A 20,006-nucleotide genomic window follows, 5' to 3' on the forward strand; every position below is an offset into this window, starting at 1 on the left:
TGGTGCAGGCAGGATACCTTTCACATGAGAGATTTATTTCCTGCTTTCAGGGGGACAATGAGGAGTCAGAGTGTCCATCTTATACTGACTGTTTCTTAAGTAACTTTAATTCAAAATAATCAATATGCCCAAGTGGCATATTTTGGGCAGACTGCCGTGAACCCTGTCATAAGCCAACACAGCATCTTAAAATACTAATATTTCTAACAAATTTTCATTAACACAGAATTTAAGATAGTGTTAAGCTTAATGACATTAATGATGAGAGACTAAAAGTAGGCTGTTTACCTATGTGGGATAGACCTCAAAGCCTTAGCATGGATGGCAAAATCCTCACTTCACATGTGACACCGTGACCTTAGTACCTGGTTTGACATTCAGTCACTGCACTGATGTGAAAGAAGCTGGCTTGGTCTGTTGTCTGTTTTCTAAATAAGTTATATTCTCTACAGTATTTACCTAGAGAGAAGGCCTCCTTTTTACTCCCTAAGCCCGTTTACGGAAACTTAGCAGGCTCAAATGCTATGTTTCTTTGGAAGAAGCTCTGAGGTTTGCATTCCTAATAGTATTTTTTTTGAACATTTAATGTCTAATGCTGGCTTTTCCGTATGTGAAAGGTGGATGCCAGTCATTCAACTGGAATACTGAGCATGCTTATTTCAGCTAACAAATATAAATTTTATCAGACTTAGTTTCGATCCTTGAAACACTAGCAATCGTTTGGCATAACTAGTATTCAGCATTGAGTTTTCCATCATTGCTGCAAATTGTGTCCCTTAACTTAGCATAGGTACAATTTGGGTGCACTTACACCAATCTGTAGGTGCTCAATAAAAGCTCAATTCCATGAAATTTTTAAGAAAATAAAAATGATACAGCTTTCAAAATGTTATGACTGAGTTCACTTTTATTATTTTATGTAAGCACCACAAATCAAAATAAGTATTTTTTGGATGAGCTTGCCAAATGTTTTCTATTCTGTTACTCTTGTAAATATTTATTAATTAGAGGAAGATGGTTTCAATTTCATATACTTCAGGGCTCTTATGTCAGTTCCACTACTTAGGGCTGTGAGTATCTATGGGTAACACTGTGTTTATTTAATGGTCTCTCTTCCAAGCTAGAAGGTAATTTCCTTGAGGGCAAGAATCCAAACTTATTCCAGTTTGTTTTCCCACATCTAATTATGTTTGGTACTTAGTAGCAAATGCTTGTTGAATAACTGAATAAATGAATAAATAAGCAGTTATTTCTGTGTTCTTTAGAATTGTCAGAATGTGCCAGATCTTCAGAAATTTAGTTATTTGTGACCCTGGGCAAGTTTCTTATTGTCTCCAAGCCTAAGTATGGCCATTTGAGGGCTGTAAGAATTAACTGGAGTGATATATATATAATGCTTAGCGCTGCTTCTGTTCCCTCATATAAGTAGGTATTGTTACAATTCTGCAATAATAATGAGCATCTCTAGAGGTTGACCACATCTTTTTCAAGGCATCATGTTTCTTGTGAATGAAATGAGAACCACCCATTTTAAACTAGAAAATTGCAACCACAAAATATCAGATGGAGAAATGGGTAAGGTCTTAAAGCCAGAGAGAACATTCTTGCCAAACATAAATTAAGAATTATAAAATGCATGTTGTGTAAACCTGAAGTGATCTAGAGGGAGAAAAACATCTTCCAGGGATTTTTTTCCCCCTGAATTAAAGCTGTTAGGACTTTCATTTTCTGCCTTGCTTTTGTGACACCATTGACATTATGTAGTTCACCGGAGACGTGTATAGTGAATGACTGATCATTTTGGATATTAAAAATTGCTAAACATTTCTTTCTGCTCACTAGAGACTTCTCACTCCAAACTTTCACAAAACAAAACTGCAAGTTTAATTTTCCATTTGCATATTTTTATTATTTCTGAAGCTGTGGCCAAACCCCATGATACAAGAGGTCTCTTTGTGGGCAGGGTAAATGCCTCACAGAATAGTGTCCTTCGTGAGCATATAGATGTGGAAAAATTTGGATAAATGAAGCTTACATTTTGCTAATTTCCAAGAAGTTATGAGGAACCCACGGAGGAATATCTTCTCATTGTTGTGTCATTCTTTCCATTTAATGCATTTGAGGAATTTATAAGATTCTTGTTTAAAGTAAGTCAGTAGTTGGAGTATGTTTAATATTAGCAATTTTGACAAACTTTCTAATTTGCATATATTCATGTGAGAAATATTTATATCTTGAAGACTTATTTTTTAGGTTTCAATATCAATTTATGAAGTGAATGTGCTCCATGAAAAAGATCTTGTAAGTTCTCAATAGTAACTGGCTTTAAACATCAATGAGTATTCTCACTACACTTTTTTTTTCAGAAAGTATTTTTTTTTTCAGAAAGTATTTTTATAAAGGCATAATAATTGCAGCTGTGAGGTAATTTTTTTCCCCTCTGCTGAGATTTTGAGAGCTATACTATCCTTTCAGAGTTCAGACAAGCTACCTGAGGAATTATTATTATTTTTTTTTTACATCTTTATTGGAGTATAATTGCTTTACAATGGTGTGTTAGTTTCTGCTTTATAACAAAGTGAAACAGTTATACATATACATATGTTCCCATATCTCTTCCCTCTTGTGTCTCCCTCCCTCCTACCCTCCCTATCCCACCCCTCCAGGAGATGACAAAGCACCGAGCTGATCTCCCTGTGCTGTGCGGCTGCTTCCCACTAGCTATCTACCTTACGTTTGGTAGTGTATATATGTCCATGACTCTCTCTCGCTTTGTCACAGCTTACCCTTCCCCCTCCCCATATCCTCAAGTCCATTCTCTAGTAGGTCTGTGTCTTTATCCTTGTCTTACCCCTAGGTTATCCATGACATTTTTTTTTCTTAAATTCCATATACATGTGTTAACATACAGTATTTGTCTTTCACTTTCTGACTTACTTCACTCTGTGTGACAGACTCTAGGTCTATCCACCTCATTACAAATAGTTCAATTTTGTTTCTTTTTATGGCTGAGTAATATTCCATTGTATATATGTGCCACATCTTCTTTATCCATTCATCCGATGATGGACACTTAGGTTGTTTCCATCTCCAGGCTATTGTAAATAGAGCTGCAATGAACATTTTGGTACATGACTCTTTTTGAATTATGGTTTTCTCAGGGTATATGCCCAGTAGTGGGATTGCAGGGTCATATGGTAGTTCTATTTTTAGTTTTTTAAGGAACCTCCATACTGTTCTCCAGAGTGGCTGTATCAATTTACATTCCCACCAGCAGTGCAAGAGTGTTCCCTTTTCTCCACACCCTCTCCAGCATTTATTGTTTCTAGATTTTTTGATGATGGCCATTCTGACTGGTGTGAGATGATATCTCATTGTAGTTTTGATTTGCATTTCTCTAATGATTAATGATGTTGAGCATTCTTTCATGTGTTTGTTGGCAGTCTGTATATCTTCTTTGGAGAAATGTCTATTTAGGTCTTCTGCCCATTTTTGGATTGGGTTGTTTGTTTTTTTGTTATTGAGCTGCATGAGCTGCCTGTAAATTTTAGAGATTAATCCTTTGTCAGTTGATTCATTTGCAAATATTTTCTCCCATTCTGAGGGCTGTCTTTTGGTCTTGTTTATGGTTTCCTTTGCTGTGCAAAAGCTTTGAAGTTTCATTAGGTCCCATTTGTTTCTTTTTGTTTTTATTTCCATTTCTCTAGGAGGTGTGTCAAAAAGGATCTTGCTGTGATTTATGTCATAGAGTGTTCTGCCTATGTTTTCCTCTAAGAGTTTGATAGTTTCTGGCCTTACATTTAGGTCTTTAATCCATTTTGAGCTTATTTTTGTGTATGGTGTTAGGGAGTGATCTAATCTCATACTTTTACATGTACCTGTCCAGTTTTCCCAGCACCACTTATTGAAGAGGCTGTCCTTTCTCCACTGTATATTCCTGCCACCTTTATCAAAGATAAGGTGACCATATGTGGCGTGGGTTTTCTCTGGGCTTTCTATCCTGTTCCATTGATCTATATTTCTGTTTTTGTGCCAGTACCATACTGTCTTGATTACTGAGGCTTTGTAGTATAGTCTGAAGACAGGGAGCCTAATTCCTCCAGCTCCATTTTTCGTTCTCAAGATTGCTTTGGTTATTCAGGGTCTTTTGTGTTTCCATACAAATTGTGAAAGTTTTTGTTCTAGTTCTGTGAAAAATGCCAGTGGTAGTTTGATAGGAATTGCATTGAATCTGTAGATTGCTTTGGGTAGTAGAGTCATTTTCACAATGTTGATTCTTCCAATCCAAGAACATGGTATATTTCTCCATCTATTTGTATCATCTTTAATTTCTTTCATCAGTGTCTTATAGTTTTCTGCATACAGGTCTTTTGTCTCCTTAGGTAGGTTTATTCCTAGATATTTTATTCTTTTTGTTGCAATGGTAAATGGGAATGTTTTCTTGATTTCACTTTCAGATTTTTCATCATTAGTGTATAGGAATGTCAGATTTCTATGCAATAATTTTGTATCCTACTACTTTACCAAATTCATTGATTAGGTCTAGTAGTTTTCTGTTAGCATCTTTAGGATTCTCTATGTATAGTATCATGTCATCTGCAAACAGTGACAGCTTTACTCCTTGTTTTCCAATTTGGATTCCTTTTATTTCCTTTTCTTCTCTGATTGCTGTGGCTAAAACTTCCAAAACTATGTTGAATAAGAGTGGTGAGAGTGGGCAACCTTGTCTTGTTCCTGATCTTGCTGGAAATGCTTTCAGTTTTTCATCATTGAGGACAGTGTTGGCTGTGGGTTTGTCATATATGGCCTTTATTATGTTGAGGAAAGTTCCCTCTATGCCTACTTTCTGCAGGGATTTTATCATAAATCGTTGTTGAATTTTGTCGAAAGCTTTCTCTGCATCTATTGAGATGATCGTATGGCTTTTCTCCTTCAGTTTGTTAATATGGTTAATCACATTGATTGATTTGCGTATATTGAAGAATCCTTGCATTCCTGGAATAAACCCCACTTGATCATGGTGTATGATCCTTTTAATGTGCTGTTGGATTCTGTTTGCTAGTATTTTATTGAGGATTTTTGCATCTATGTTCATCAGTGATCCTGGCCTGTAGTTTTCTTTCTTTGCGACATCCTTGTCTGGTTTTGGTATCAGGGTGATGGTGGCCTCGTAGAATGAGTTTGGGAATGTTCCTCCCTCTGCTATATTTTGGAAGAGTTTGAGAAGGATAGGTGTTAGCTCTTCTCTAAATGTTTGATAGAATTCGCCTGTGAAGCCATCTGGTCCTGGGCTTTTGTTTGTTGGAAGATTTTTAATCACAGTTTCAATGTCAGTGCTTGTGATTGGTCTCTTCATATTTTCTATTTCTTCCTGATTCAGTCTTGGCAGCTTGTGCATTTCTAAGAATTTGTCCATTTCTTCCAGGTTGTCCATTTTATTGGCATAGAGTTGCTTGTAGTAATCTCTCATGATCTTTTGTATTTCTGCAGTGTCAGTTGTTACTTCTCCTTTTTCATTTCTAATGCTATTGATTTGTGTCTTCTCCCTTTTTTTCTTGATGAGTCTGGCTAATGGTTTATCAATTTTGTTTATCTTCTCAAAGAACCAGCTTTTAGTTTTATTGATCTTTGCTATTGTTTCCTTCATTTCTTTTTCATTTATTTCTGATCTGATTTTTATGATTTCTTTCCTTCTGCTAACTTTGGGGGTTTTTTATTCTTCTTTCTCTAATTGCTTTAGGTGCAAGGTAAGGTTGTTTATTCAAGATGTTTCCTGTTTCTTATGGTAGGATTGTATTGCTATAAACTTCCCTCTTGAACTGCTTTTGCTGCATCCCATAGGTTTTGGGTCATCATGTTTTCATTGTCATTTGTTTCCTAGGTATTTTTTAATTTCCTCTTTGATTTCTTCAGTGATCACTTCGTTATTAAGTAGTGTATTGTTTAGCCTCCATGTGTTTGTATTTTTTACAGCTCTTTTCCTATAATTGATATCTAGTCTCATGGCGTTGTGGTCGGAAAAGATACTTGATACAATTTCAATTTTCTTAAATTTACCAAGGCTTGATTTGTGACCCAAGATATGATCTATCCTGGAGAATGTTCCATGAGCACTTGAGAAAAATGTGTATTCTGTTGTTTTTGGATGGAATGTCCTATAAATATCAATTAAGTCCATCTTGTTTAATGTATCATTTAAAGCTTGTGTCTCCTTATTTATTTTTATTTTGCATCATCTATCCATTGGTGAAAATGGGGTGTTAAAGTCCCCTACTATGAATGTGTTACTGTTGATTTCCCCTTTTATGGCTGTTAGTATTTGCCTTATGTATTCAGGTGCTCCTATGTTGGGTGCATAAATATTTACAATTGTTATATTGTCTTCTTGGATCGATCCCTTGATCATTATGTAGTGTCCTTCTTTGTCTCTTGTAATAGTCTTTATTTTAAAGTTTATTTTGTCTGATATGAGAATTGCTACTCCTGCTTTCTTTTGGTTTCCATTTGCATGAAATATCTTTTTCCATCCCCTCACTTTCAGTCTGTATGTGTCTCTAGGTCTGAAGTGGGTTTCTTGTAGACAGCATATATATGGGTCTTGTTTTTGTATCCATTCAGCCAATCTGTGTCTTTTGGGGGGATCATTTAGTCCATTTAGGTTTAAGGTTATTATCGATATGTATGTTCCTATTCCCATTTTCTTAATTCTTTTGGCTTCATTATTGTAGGTCTTTTCCTTCTCTTGTGTTTCTTGCCTAGAGAAGTTCCTTTAGCAGTTGTTGTAAAGCTGGTTTGGTGGTGCTGAACTCTCTTAGCTTTTGCTTGTCTGTAAAGGTTTTAATTTCTCCATCAAATCTGAATGAGGTCCTGCTGGGTAGAGTAATCTTGGTTGCAGGTTTTTCTCCTTCATCACTTTCAGTATGTCCTGCCACTCCCTTCTGGCTTGTAGAGTTTCTGCTGAGAGATCAGCTGTTAACCTTATGGGGATTCCCTTGTGTGTTATTTGTTGTTTTTCCCTTGCTGCTTTTAATATGCTTTCTTTGTATTTAGTTTTTGACAGTTTGATTAATATGTGTCTTGGCGTATTTCTCCTTGAATTTATCCTGTATGGGACTCTCTGTGCTTCCTGGACTTGATTAACGATTTCCTTTCCCATATTAGGGAAGTTTTCAACTATAATCTCTTCAAATATTTTCTCAGTCCCTTTCTTTTTCTCTTCTTCTTCTGGAACCCCTATAATTCGAATGTTGGTGCGTTTAATGTTGTCCCAGAGGTCTCTGAGACTGTCCTCAGTTCTTTTCATTCTTTTTTCTTTATTCTGCTCTGCAGTAGTTATTTCCACTATTTTATCTTCCAGGTCACTTATCCGTTCTTCTGCCTCAGTTATTCTGCTATTGATCCCATCTAGAGTATTTTTAATTTCATTTATTGTGTTGTTCATCGTTGTTTGTTTCATCTTTAGTTCTTCTAGGTCCTTGTTAAATGTTTCTTGCATTTTGTCTATTCTATTTCCAAGATTTTGGATCATCTTTACTATCATTATTCTGAATTCTTTTTCAGGTAGACTGCCTATTTCCTCTTCATTTGTTAGGTCTGGTGGGTTTTTATCTTGCTCCTTCATCTGCTGTGTGTTTTTCTGTCTTCTCATTTTGCTTATCTTACTGTGTTTGGGGTCTCTTTTTTGCACGCTGCAGGTTCGTAGTTTCCGTTGTTTTTGGTGTCTGTCCCCAGTGGCTAAATTTGGTTCAATGGGTTTGTAGGCTTCCTGGTGGAGGGGACTAGTGCCTGTGTTCTGGTGGATGAGGCTGGATCTTGTCTTTCTGGTGGGCAGGTCCACGTTTGGTGGTGTGTTTTGGGGTGTCTGTGGACTTATTTTGATTTTAGGTAGCGTCTCTGCTAATGGGTGAAGTTGTGTTCCTGCCTTGCTAGTTTTTTGGCATACCATGTACAGCACTGTAGCTTGCTGGTCGTTGAGTGAAGCTGGGTGCTGGTGTTGAGATGGAGAACTCTAGGAGTATTTTGCCGTTTGATATTATGTGGAGCTGGGAGGTCTCTTGTGGACCAGTGTCTTGAAGTTGGCTCTCCCACCTCAAGAGGCACAGGACTGACTCCTGGCTGCAGCACCAAGAGCCTTTCATCCACACGGCTCAGAATAAAAGGGGAAAAAAGTAGAAAGAAAGAATTAGTAGAAGTAGAAAGAAAGGAGGGAGGGAGGGAGGGAGGAAGGAAGGAAGGAGGGAAGGAAGGAAAAAAAGAAAGACGATAAAGTAAGATAAAATATAATAAAGTTATCAAAATAAAGAAATTATTATTAAGAGGAAAAAAACGGACGGATAGAACACTAGGACAAATGGTGGAAGCAAAGCTATACAGACAAAATCTCACACAGAAGCATATACATACTCACAAAAAGGGGAAATGGGGAAAAATTCATAAATCTTCCTCTCAAAAGTCCACCTCCTTAATTTGGGATGATTCGTTTTCTGTTCATGTATTCCACAGATGCAGGGTACATCAAGTTGATTGTGGAGCTTTAATCTGCTGCTTTTGAGGCTGCTGGGAGAGAAATCCCTTTCTCTTTGTTCTCACAGCTCCCAGGGGCTCAGCTTTGGAGTTGGCCCCGCCTCTGCTTGTAGGTAGCCGTAGGGCGTCTGTTCTTCTTCGCTCAGACAGGACGGGGTTAAAGGAGCCGCTGATTCGGTAACTCTGGCTCACTCAGGCTGGGGGGGAGGGAGGGGTACGGAGTGCGGGGCGGGTCTGCGGCGGCAGAGGCCGGCGTGACGTTGTACTAGCCTGAGGCGCGCCGTGCGTTCTTCCGGAGGAGTTGACCCTGGATCCCGGGACCCTGGCAGTGGCGGGCTGCACAGGCTCTCCGGAAGGGGGCTGTGGATGGTGACCTGTGCTCGCACACAGGCTTCTTGGTGGCGCCAGCAGCAGCCTTAGCGTCTCGCGCCCGTCTCTGGAGCTCCTTTAAGCAGCGCTCTTAATCCCCTCTACTCACGCACCAGGAAACAAAGAGGTAAGAAAAAGTCTCTTGCCTCTTCGGCAGGTCCAGACTTTTCCCCGGACTCCCTCCCGGCCAGCCGTGGCGCACTAACCCCCCGCAGGCTGTGTTCACACTGCAAACCCGCCATCTCCCGGCGCTCTGACCGAAGCCCGAGCCTCAACTCCCAGCCCCGCCCGCCCCAGCGGGTGAGCAGACAAGCCTCTCGGGCTGGTGAGTGCCGGTCGGCACTGATCCTCTGTGCGGGAATCTCTCCGCTTTGACCTCCGCACCCCTGTTGCTGCACTCTTCACCGCAGCTCCGAAGCTTTCCCCCTGTGCCACCCACAGTCTCCGCCCGCGAAGGGGCTTCTAATGTGTGGAAACGTTTCCTCCTTCACAGCTCTCTTCCACTGGTGCAGGTCCCGTCCCTATCCTTTTGTCTCTGTTTATTCTTTTTTCTTTTGCCCTACCCCAGGTACGTGGGGGGGTTCTTGCCTTTTGGGAGGTCTGAGGTCTTCTGCCAGTTTTCAGTAGTTGTTCTGTAGGAGTTGTTCCACGTGTAGATGTATTTCTGGTGTATCTGTGAGGAGGAAGGTGATCCCCGTGTCTTACTCTTCCCATCTTGCCGGAAGCCTCAGTTTTGGAGGCTGGAAGTCCAAAGTCAAGATGGAGGCAGGTTTGGTTCTTTCTGAGGCATCTTTTCTTAGCTTGCTGGTGGCCACTTTTGCACTATGTCCCCATGTGCTCTTTCCTCTGTGTGTGCACGTGCCTGAAGTCTCTCCTGAGGAATTATTTTTAAAGTGATTTCATAGGTGGCTTTCACATCCTTTTTCTGTTATTTGAGGACGCTTTTGTTGATCTCGAGAGAGTAAAAATGATCAGTTTTTCTTTTCTATGATGCATGACTAAAATGTCATGATGTCACCAAATAATGCAAGGTAATTATGGCGATATTCTCAAAATTCTTAAGCCTCTGCCTAGTCATTATGTTGCAACCTATTAGCAGAGGGCATAACAGTAGAATAAAAACATCATTGTCTTTATCCATGATTTGCTGTTTGCTGGCTTTGTGTGCAATAGTTGAAACTGTTCAGGGCTAGGAGTGTCATAAGATTGTATTTTTATCTCCAGATAATATGGCTGTTCTGTATTATTTTCTATTGATATATCTGCAGATCTGTTTTTCATCACTCATCACATACTGGTTTGTGTTGTTTTGCTATATTGATTTAGGTTATTGCTAGCAATGTAGTGTAAACTCTGGTTTTAAAGATCAGTGCCTAATAACCACATTTGCTGACCCTGGAGCATGTGGGGGGAATGTATGTAGCTCAGTGGGTTTTTTCCTTCACATCAAAGCTGTTAGGGAAATAATCAAGAACTATTTTCACGAATCATGTCTGCTTGTGAATATTGAAATGAGGTAGCCCAGCCTGAGTCCTTTTGGTCTCGCATACTTAATTAGAAAAAATTCACACAATGAAACAGTTGGGACTTGATCTTTAGAATGACAATGGGTTATAATTAGATTTGAAAGTGTAAATGAATACAAAAGACAAGGTTTTATGAGACAGTTTATACATGATTAATGTCTAGAAAAGGCTTATCTAAGTGTTTTAAGAATCTGTGTCATTTTCTTCTGTTTTGTGGCTTATAGATTCTTTACAAGAACAACTATACTGTTAACATTACTTGAGATCAATATTAGATTTAACTGTTTCAGATGAACATATTTTTCTTCTAATTCAGAAACTGCAATGCCTACCAGGGCTAACAGGGTGTTTTTCTTTTAAGTAGTGATGTCTATAAAATTTAGGGTTTTTTTAACCTTTACAAAAGTGTCATCCAATGATATGTCTTTTTTTTTTTTTTGATGAGAATAAACCTCATGGGATTAGGATCCCAATACATTGCAACAAGAGAGGTTTCCAAGGGAATTGAGTGAAGTATAACAAGCCCCCTCTGGGGCTCACTCATAGGTCTCCCTTATGGCTTAAATAATGTGCTTTATTTTGAATTTCTTGCCAGAGGAAATGGGAAGGGACCCTCTAAAAGAGTATCTTGGCTTCTTATAATCTGGCTTCTTGGCTTTAACACCCTCAAAGCCATCCTACTGTTATCTTCAGGTCTTATCATTACCCACTTCACAGTTCTTCCATATCCTTGAATGCGTGGGCAGTAGACCAGCAGTCAAGCATGTGCTTGGTGCAACATAGATGCTTCGTAATACTGTTGAATTAATCAGCCAGTAAGAAAACATTTATGGTGGACTTAACAATAAGAATATGACACGATAGAGCCATGACAGTGTGTAAGAAAGGTGCCAAGAATAGGCAAGTGAATGTGTCCTGGTGTAGTCTGAGCCTGCTGTGGACAGGAACTCAACTTTCCCAGAGTATAGGAGATTCATTTAAGTGAGGGTAGAAGAAACTAGCAGAGGAAATATATTCAAAAATTACAGAGTCGGAATATTCATCATGTGTTCTTAAATTTGGGTAACATGATTTGAACTATATCTGATTCAATTAATATTAACTACTTAAAAGAACATATTAGGGCTGTCTTAGAGACTCATTTGTAGACAGGAAATGCAGCAGATATGGTTTTACAAACCCATTTTATTATATAGAAAATGGAAGCTTACTAAAGACAAACAGGACAATGACAAAATCAAAGCTACATATTAGAATATTTATTTCCTGTGATATGTAGTCTTCATTGGATGAGATAATAAATGAAAACCAGAAGATAAGTTAGCAGCTATAGCTTTCATTTAAGTATGAAAAAAACAAGGTGGACAATGAAAATGGAGAAAACAGAAATACTTAAAAGCCATTGAAATGGAAAAATTAATAGTGACTGAGCAGGATGGTTGAAGTTCACAGAATAAAAGCACAATCAAAAGTGAATCAAGAGTTTCTAGCTGGAGTGATAAAGATATTCATGATCTTAGTTGACAGAAATAAGATAGAAAGAAAAGAAAGCCATTTAAGGAGAAAATGAGATCAAACTAGGATAAATTAAATTTTAAATGATTTCAAAATATCTAAGTGAAATCATCTACAGAATGATAGAAGTTGTCTGATTTCCTTCCCTGAGCAAGGAGGCTCAGAGGACTAAGCCGGGACATGACTAGTGAAGGAGTAATACTCACCAGATCTACCCAGGAATCATAGTGCCAGAGCTGGCAGGAAGCTTATCTCTTTCCCAGAGTTATACATTCCTCAAACTAAAGAACACATAGCCTCTAGTGCTGACAGGAAGCTGGAGGCAGATGGCAGGATGGTGCCAAGATTCCTTTGCACAGATGAACAATATGAAGTCTATGAAGAAGTCCTGAGGCAGATACTGGGTTGCCACAGCTGCTTTGATCTGATGCCAGGATGGATCAGGTAGAAAACATGGGATTAGGAGCACAGGAAAAATTGTGGAAGAGGAGACACCTAAATGCAAGCTGAAGCTATGAGAGTAAATAACATGCTCCAAGAGAGAAAGCATAATCAGATAAAACAAAAACTTGGAAATAAATCCGCAGGTTATGCCCTTTTGAGGATGGGCCAAGAGCTGAAGTGTGGAAGGAGTGAGAGAAAAGGAAGACTAAGAGCATAGAAGAGCAGTCTGCCAGTGATGTGGTTCAGAAGAAAAGAAGAAATTTTCAATGCAGAGAAAGAAAATAAATGGTAAAGGTTTTTTTTGTTTTGTTTTGTTTTGTTTTGTTTTCCAGACAGGGCAAGGAGAGTGAAATCAAGCTAAGTGAAGGACCATTGTTCTGTTGATTAGAAACTCTTGAGTAATCTTCATGGTAAATTGGCCTCTGCTCTCCTGCAGTTTCCTTACCCTTTTATTTTTCATGTGTCTGAGTTATTTTGGAGTGTAACATTTATATATACATCATTTTTGCTTTTGAGACTATCAGTTTATTATTTACATTTTCTTTGAAGAATTACTTATGTGCATTCTCTACAGGAATTATTTATGGAATTTAAATTGTATTTCTTGGACACGTTTACAACTACTTATATGTATTTCTGTATTTAAGTCTATATATGGTTTATGCCATTCCTTTCATATTCTGACTTATCCATTTTTAAGTTCTTCATTTTGCTGCATCCCTTGGTTTATTCATATGTGTCTTCAATTATTTAGAAAGATATATACCATGTGAGTTTTTATACATATCAAATTAATTTGCTTATACATAGAACATAAAACTTGACAAACTATTAGGGTCTTGGGTTCAAACTTTTGCCCTTTAAAACCATAGGATTTTCCACTATTTTCTGGTTTTTAACACTGTAGAAGTATTAGGCTATATATATTTTTTAATTTTGAGGTTTTGTTTGTTTCTGCTTATAAGACTCCCTATTCCAGAACTTAAATGTTTTCACTAGTAAGTATTTAGATATTCCTTGCTCTGTATTAATGTGTCTGATATATGATGGCCCCTTGTAATCTGCAAACTTGTTTGTGTACGTAGTTCATCAGCCCAGGAAAGATTTACATGGCTTCAACAGTAAGGGTTTTGAGGTGAGACTGGCTGGTTTCTACTCCTAAAGTTCCTACTGACTGTTCTTGTGGCCCTGGACAATTTGCTTAGTCACTCTGCTCCTTTTCTCTTCTTCTTCTAGGACCCCTATAACTCGAATGTTGGTGCATTTAATGTTTTCCCCGACGTCTCTGAGAGTGTCATCAATTCTTTTCATTCTTTTTTTTCTTTATTCTGCTCCCTAGCAGTTATTTCCACCTTTTTTTATTCCAGCTCACTTATTGGTCTTCTGCCTCAGTTAATCTGTTACTGATTCCTTCTAGAGTATTTTTTAATTTCAGTAATTGTGTTGTTCATCACTGTTTGTTTGCTCTTTAGTTCTTCTAGAGCCTTGTTAAATGTTTTTTGTATTTTCTCCATTCTGTTTCCAAGAGTTTGGATCATCTTTACTATCCTTACTCTGAATTCTTTTTCAGGTAGGTTGCCTATTTCATCTTCATTTATTTGGTTTGTAAGTTTTTACCTTGCTCCTTCATCTGTAACAAATTTATTTGTCATTTCATTTTTTGTTGTTGTTGTTGGGTGGTGCTGTATTCCTCTTACTGGTTGTTTGGCCTGAGACATCCAGCACTGGAATTTTGGGGCATTTGGATAGAGCTGCGTCTTGGACCTCCAGTAGGCCTCACTCCAATTGATATTCCCTGGGGTCTGAGGTTCTCTGTTAGTCCAGCGGTTTGGACTCTGAGCTTCCACCACTGGAGCTCAGGCCCGACCTGTGGCCTGGGAACCACAATCCCGCAAGCCAGTTGCTGGGGGTTCCTCCCGTCCCTTTGAGTGTCCGTGGCCCCCCACTGGTTGGCAGATGGATTTTTATCCACTGCACCACCAGGGAAGTCCCTTGAAAAGTCATCATAGAGACTTGAGGTGTAAGTTTGCCTCCTCAGTTCTTCTTGGCCGGCCAGTTAGCCGTGCCTTCCCTGTTCTCAGTTTTTGAAGTCAAAACGTCCAGGTAAGGTGGTAAATGCACAAAATAATCCACTTTGCTACTCTGAAGGGCTGCTCAACCTGCAGGAACCGCTGGGTGGCTACTTTTATCGTTTTGAGTTTAAGATAAATTGTCCAAAATCTTCACACATAAATTAAATATTAGTTTGCCATTTTAATACTCAAATTACATGCCAGATTGGACTCCACATATAACACAATTGCAACAATCTTATAAATCGAATCCATTTTAAAGCACATCAGATTTTCATATGTAAGCACCTACACAGTGAGGTATAAAGTCCACTTGACTATAAATATGAAGGTCTTTGCTCTAGTTCTCAAACCTTTATTTGGTAATGCTCATGTTTCTCCTTTATAGCCAGAAATGTTAGTAGTTTATTATGTTTATCTGTGTACCTTCTGTCTCCCCCATCTGACTGATTATGAGGCCCTAAGTACAAAAGCGCTATCTGTAATTATTGGCCTATGATCATGAGAGATGAATATGAGTAGGTATGGATAAGTATCTATGAACATATATTGGTGGGTATTAAACTGAAAACTTGCCAACAATTTAGCCACATTCTGAGTTAAGTAAATTCTTAGAGGTCCTCTAAACCATATAGAAAATTACCTATGTAGCTATGATTCTTGCAATTACCAAACGAATACTCAGAGATATCAATCTTATTCAACATTAGTTTAACCCACCATGTAACTCTGATTTTACACCTTGTATAGTGTAGTTGGTGTAAGAAAACATCTATATCCTATTAATATAAATCACATGAGGATTAATTTATTAGAAAAATCCAGAGGATTATGTCATTATTTTAATGGATTGACGTAACAACAGAATGTATTAGGTATAATTAGAAAAGTAACATAGACTAGAAGGACAGAGGCTGAGAAGTAGGAGAGAGATAGTACCTAATATTCAGCCAGTCCAGAAAAAAAGGGAAGGACTTTCCTAATGATACATGGTTTTATTTCTCCAAAACTTTTCTCAAGAATCTCTTTGAAAGACTATTTATTCTCCTTCAATCTTCTACTTGTTTGGAACTCTGTTTTCATAAGTTCTATTTTCATCTCTTTTGTGAAAGCTCTTCCCCAACAAAAGTCACTGATTTCTTTCTTCTTTGTTCTTAAAAAATATACATGGAGCCACTGCAAACAGGAACACAGGATATATACATTTTAGCAGGGGGTTTTAGCAGGGGAGGCCGGGGGTTACACAAGCAGCCATTCCCATCATATCTGTATTTGTGATCCCCCCTAGAGTTGTTCATCCTGGCAGCCCAGCCCAGGATCCACATATACATGAGCACTGCTTATATTATACGTATTTACTTAACAAGTTATTGTTGACCTCTTAAATAATGCCAAGCCAAAATAAGTATCTTCTCTAATGGAACTCGCAGTCAAGGAACAGAGATAGGCTACAAACCCACAGACAAGTAAATATGTAACATAAATTCACATAAGGATACATACTATAAAGAAAATAAAATAAGATTTGACTCAGAGTGGTTTATGGGTGGGTATAGGCAAAAGAGGTATCATTTGAGACCTGGATGCCAGAAGGAACTAGCCACATACAAGAGTATTGCAGGAAGAACAAACAGCAGGTGGAAAAGTGCTGAGGTAGGAGTGAGCTTGGTGTTTTATAAGGCCAATCTGGCTGAATTATTGTTAATGAATATCAGGAAGGAGGTGATATAAGATGAACTCCTCAACTAGGCTGTGAATTTGTTCATCTGTGTGCTCTCAGGACTCAGCAGTGTCCATTTAATGTGTTGAATGAATAAACAAATAGATGAATGAATGAATGAATCCCACATATAATGAATTAACCTTTGTACTATAAAACATGAGTAAAATGATAAACGTTAGGGGATAAATAATCTATAAAATTTTCAATTGCCAATATTTTATACAATTTATACATCTCTCTCTTAAAATATGCCATATATGAAATAAATGTATAATGATTTAGTTCTATAATTCTATTTTTTTAACTGAGTTAAATATTTTTTATCTAATGGCAAACAAAAAGTCCTCTGGAATTTGTTCTAAATTGTGGTTAATTTCAGTTAACCAAATTAAGGTTAGTTAACTTATTAACCTTAACTTGATGCCAAGTTAAGGTTTTCAGCACCCCTTGAATGATTAAGCTGCCAGTCATATCCATGTTTCTATTTTGAACATTTCCTTTAGGGAAACATATCCCTCTAAAAATGAGTGTGTCACTTATTTGAAAATTCAGGGAAACTATCGAAGAATATTTTGGTGAATGAAAGTTGACATTAAGAAGGATTCCTGTGCCAGCACCTCATTAATCTTTTAAAATTATGGTTATCTGAAGTAACGCTTGCTCCAATAATGAGGTCAGCTGGATTTATAGAAATATCTGTCAAAATGAGGAGGCTTCAAAAAAGCTGTTGTGCTATGCTTCTCACATGTCCTCAGTTTCCATAAAAATTTAAAGAAGAAACTCATTGTACTTACCCATCAAAAGACTCCAAGAGGCATAATGATGGGAAACTCTATTTTTACCACCACTGCCTGATGAGAATCTTTGCAGACAATTTCATTACTTTACTATTGAATTAATATTTATGTCTTGGTTAATTCTATCTTCATTTCTTGCCTTTGTTAATGCCTCTTCATAGTGGCTAGGTAAATAGAGCAAAATTCCAAAATAGCTTAGTCTTTTTTTGTGATATTACATGTATTATGGGATTACCTACTAATGTGTCATAAATTGTGTTGGATCAAAGTCCATTTTATAGTCTCCTTGTGAAATTTTACATGTCCTGAAGTGGCAAAATACATTTTACCACATGAGACTAAAATATCTGTACTAAGAAAGAGATGTGATTTAACCATTGAACTAAGGAATAAAATTAAATGGATTCCACTAGGTGGATATCAAAGTATTCTTTTCCTTGATGGTGACCTAAAACAATCAGGTAATTTGTGTTTTTCTCTTGAATCCACAGTTTGAGTACATTTCCTAAACAACTATGGTAGGTTAAAAGGGCATGGAGAAAAGATATAAAAGCAAGAAAAGAATGCCTAGGATGATACAAAAACAATTAGAAATATCTATCCTAATAAAGTGAGGCTCAGGGGTAAAACATTGGTCTTCAAAACTACGAAGAATTTTTTTCCCCTGAAAAAAAGAAAACACTATGTTCCATCACTGCCGAGGAAAAAATGAGGTTTGGTTTTAGCAAGTGTTTCAGAGAGGAAGAGCCTTTAGTGTCTGAAGATAGGAAGCTAACTAATGACCTCCCAAGATTTCTTTGGTCCTAAATAAAGACAAATAAATTTTGTTGATCAGAGTACAGCACCAAGGAGTCATTTGCTCATCATTTATAAATTAAACCACAGCCTACTTTTAGTTTAGTATGAACTTTAAGAAAGCAATTTTTGTAAACTACTTTTAGTGTTACTATTAGATTGATTTTGTGATAATTTGGAAATGCTATAGAAAAGGAGTCTATTGCCATACTAATAAAAATTTTAAAGACTGACTTTTTTTTTGTAAAAATATAGCTCTTTTTTCACTATTGATGGTCCAAAATGTCCCTCTTAATACACTTATAAATACATATAGGTAAAGATACAATATAATCTATATACTATATTATCATAAATTGAAGTAGAAAGTAATGATTAAATATTTCATCTCACTTTTAAGTATGTTTTTATAGATTAGTTTAAAAAATAAATATGATTAACTAATATATTTAACTGGAAGAAATATCAACTTATTGGAAATATGTAAGAGTAAAGAAAGATCACTCTATTTCTAGTACAATTTAAAATAAAAGACCAAATATTTGGTAAATTTTTATTATCTGAATGGTAATTTGAATATTTATATGTCATCTCATAATTATCAAAATGTATAATTTATAAGCTCAGTGGACTATTTTTAAAAATATAATGAATGAATTTTGTACATTATAATACTGTGATCATATCTATTAAATTTTTTAACATGATCAGATATTAAATGTTTAATAAATAGTAATGATAAATAATTTTGAGAGATAAAGCTTATGATGATTATTTTTTAGTTGTGTCATACATCTGGATTGCACATTATTTTCCAGATTAAAGCCATAATAATTTTAATTTTTTGAATTCATAAAAACCATGCATTTGACCTGATTCATATTGTAAATGTCCCAGAGACAATGTTAGGCAGGTTAATTGAAGCTGTTTCCCAAAGCCAGTTACCTTCACCTATTACATAGCTTAATTATTTAACTGTAAAAGCAAGACTATCTTTTTAAAGACTTTGGAAAGAAAATTAGGAAGGGAGGGAAGGAAACAGGGAGGAAAAGGGAGAGGAAGGGGAAAATAGAGGGAGGAAGAGAAGGAGGGTGGGAGGGAAAGAAAGAGGAAAAAACTTTTGAATATATTCAAAAGGACAACTAAATCAAGGTATTTAGTTGTATCATGTTATATGAAATAAAATGTGGTGCCTTGATAACAAGGGTGATGGAAGAAACAATTAAAATATCTTTTGTGGGCTAACAATGTCATCTCAGGGCCACTTTTTTTATGTGCTAGCAATCTGTAGGATAACAAATCAGAATGAAAAGCTTACTGATATAGCTAAATATAATGTACATGTTCTTTTACATACAATCTTATCTGTAACAATCCTCCAGGAAGATTATAGGATGCTCTGGATAGCAAAGTGTTTTAGGCATCTACAAGATAACACTCTGCAACACCAAAACATTTTTCTCTTTTATCAGTTAAAGGTATAATTCCAAATGTATCATTAATACCTTGGCATTATTAAAGACAACATGCTAAGTGTAACTGACATATTCTAAGTTTCTTTAAGTTTCTTGATAACTGATTCATGATAGTCATAAAAATTTTAATACTGTACTACAGACTGAATGGGTATTGATGCCAGCAGAAACTGAAAATTTGTTCTTGAAATGGTTTTTGCTGTAGTTTTGCTCTAGTGACAAAAGAGCCAAACATTTAAATTTAGGATTTATGAACAAATAAGAGGTATTTAAAGGCATGGAACTTGAGCAGAGGTAGAGAAGACAAAAGTGCCTGTGACAGAGCCTTGGGAAACTCCAAGAAGACTGGGAACAAGCAGTCTGACCCGGAGCCTCCAGATAAGAAGGAAAGGCAAAAGAGTGAAAAGAGTTACATAAAGTATTCAAGGAGATAGTGATAAACTGAGGTGTCAGGTGAAAGGATTGGACTTACAGATAATCATTAGGGAATTATATAAGTCCTGAAGGCTAACATATTAGTCCTATAGCCCAAATGTGACTCAGGAACAAACACGGAGCAACACATTCCGTTCAAGGACAGTCATGAAGAAACTCAACAATACAGAGAACAATGTTCTCAGAACCATCCTTTCCCAAAGCATAATTAACCAATTCAGGCTATGGGCATAACATGGGGGTAATATCCTGCATCTCCCACATCAGAATAATGTCAAATAGAGGTGTTCTTCTCTAAAGAGTTTTGTGGTATAATATAGTGTCTGTTAGGG

The 20,006-nt window shown here is 37.0% G+C and overlaps 1 protein-coding gene across 1 annotated transcript in view; it reads left to right on the forward strand.

The window, feature by feature from the left end:
* Positions 1-20,006, forward strand: part of PCDH15 (protocadherin related 15) — a gene marked incomplete at its 5' end in the record, with an annotated part of 299,765 nt that overhangs the window by 150,778 nt on the left and 128,981 nt on the right. The gene's annotated exons all lie outside the window — the stretch shown is intronic.

This window comes from Lipotes vexillifer, unplaced genomic scaffold (genome assembly GCF_000442215.2).
Source record: "Lipotes vexillifer unplaced genomic scaffold, Lipotes_vexillifer_v1.1 scaffold690, whole genome shotgun sequence".
Lineage (NCBI taxonomy): Eukaryota > Metazoa > Chordata > Mammalia > Artiodactyla > Lipotidae > Lipotes > Lipotes vexillifer.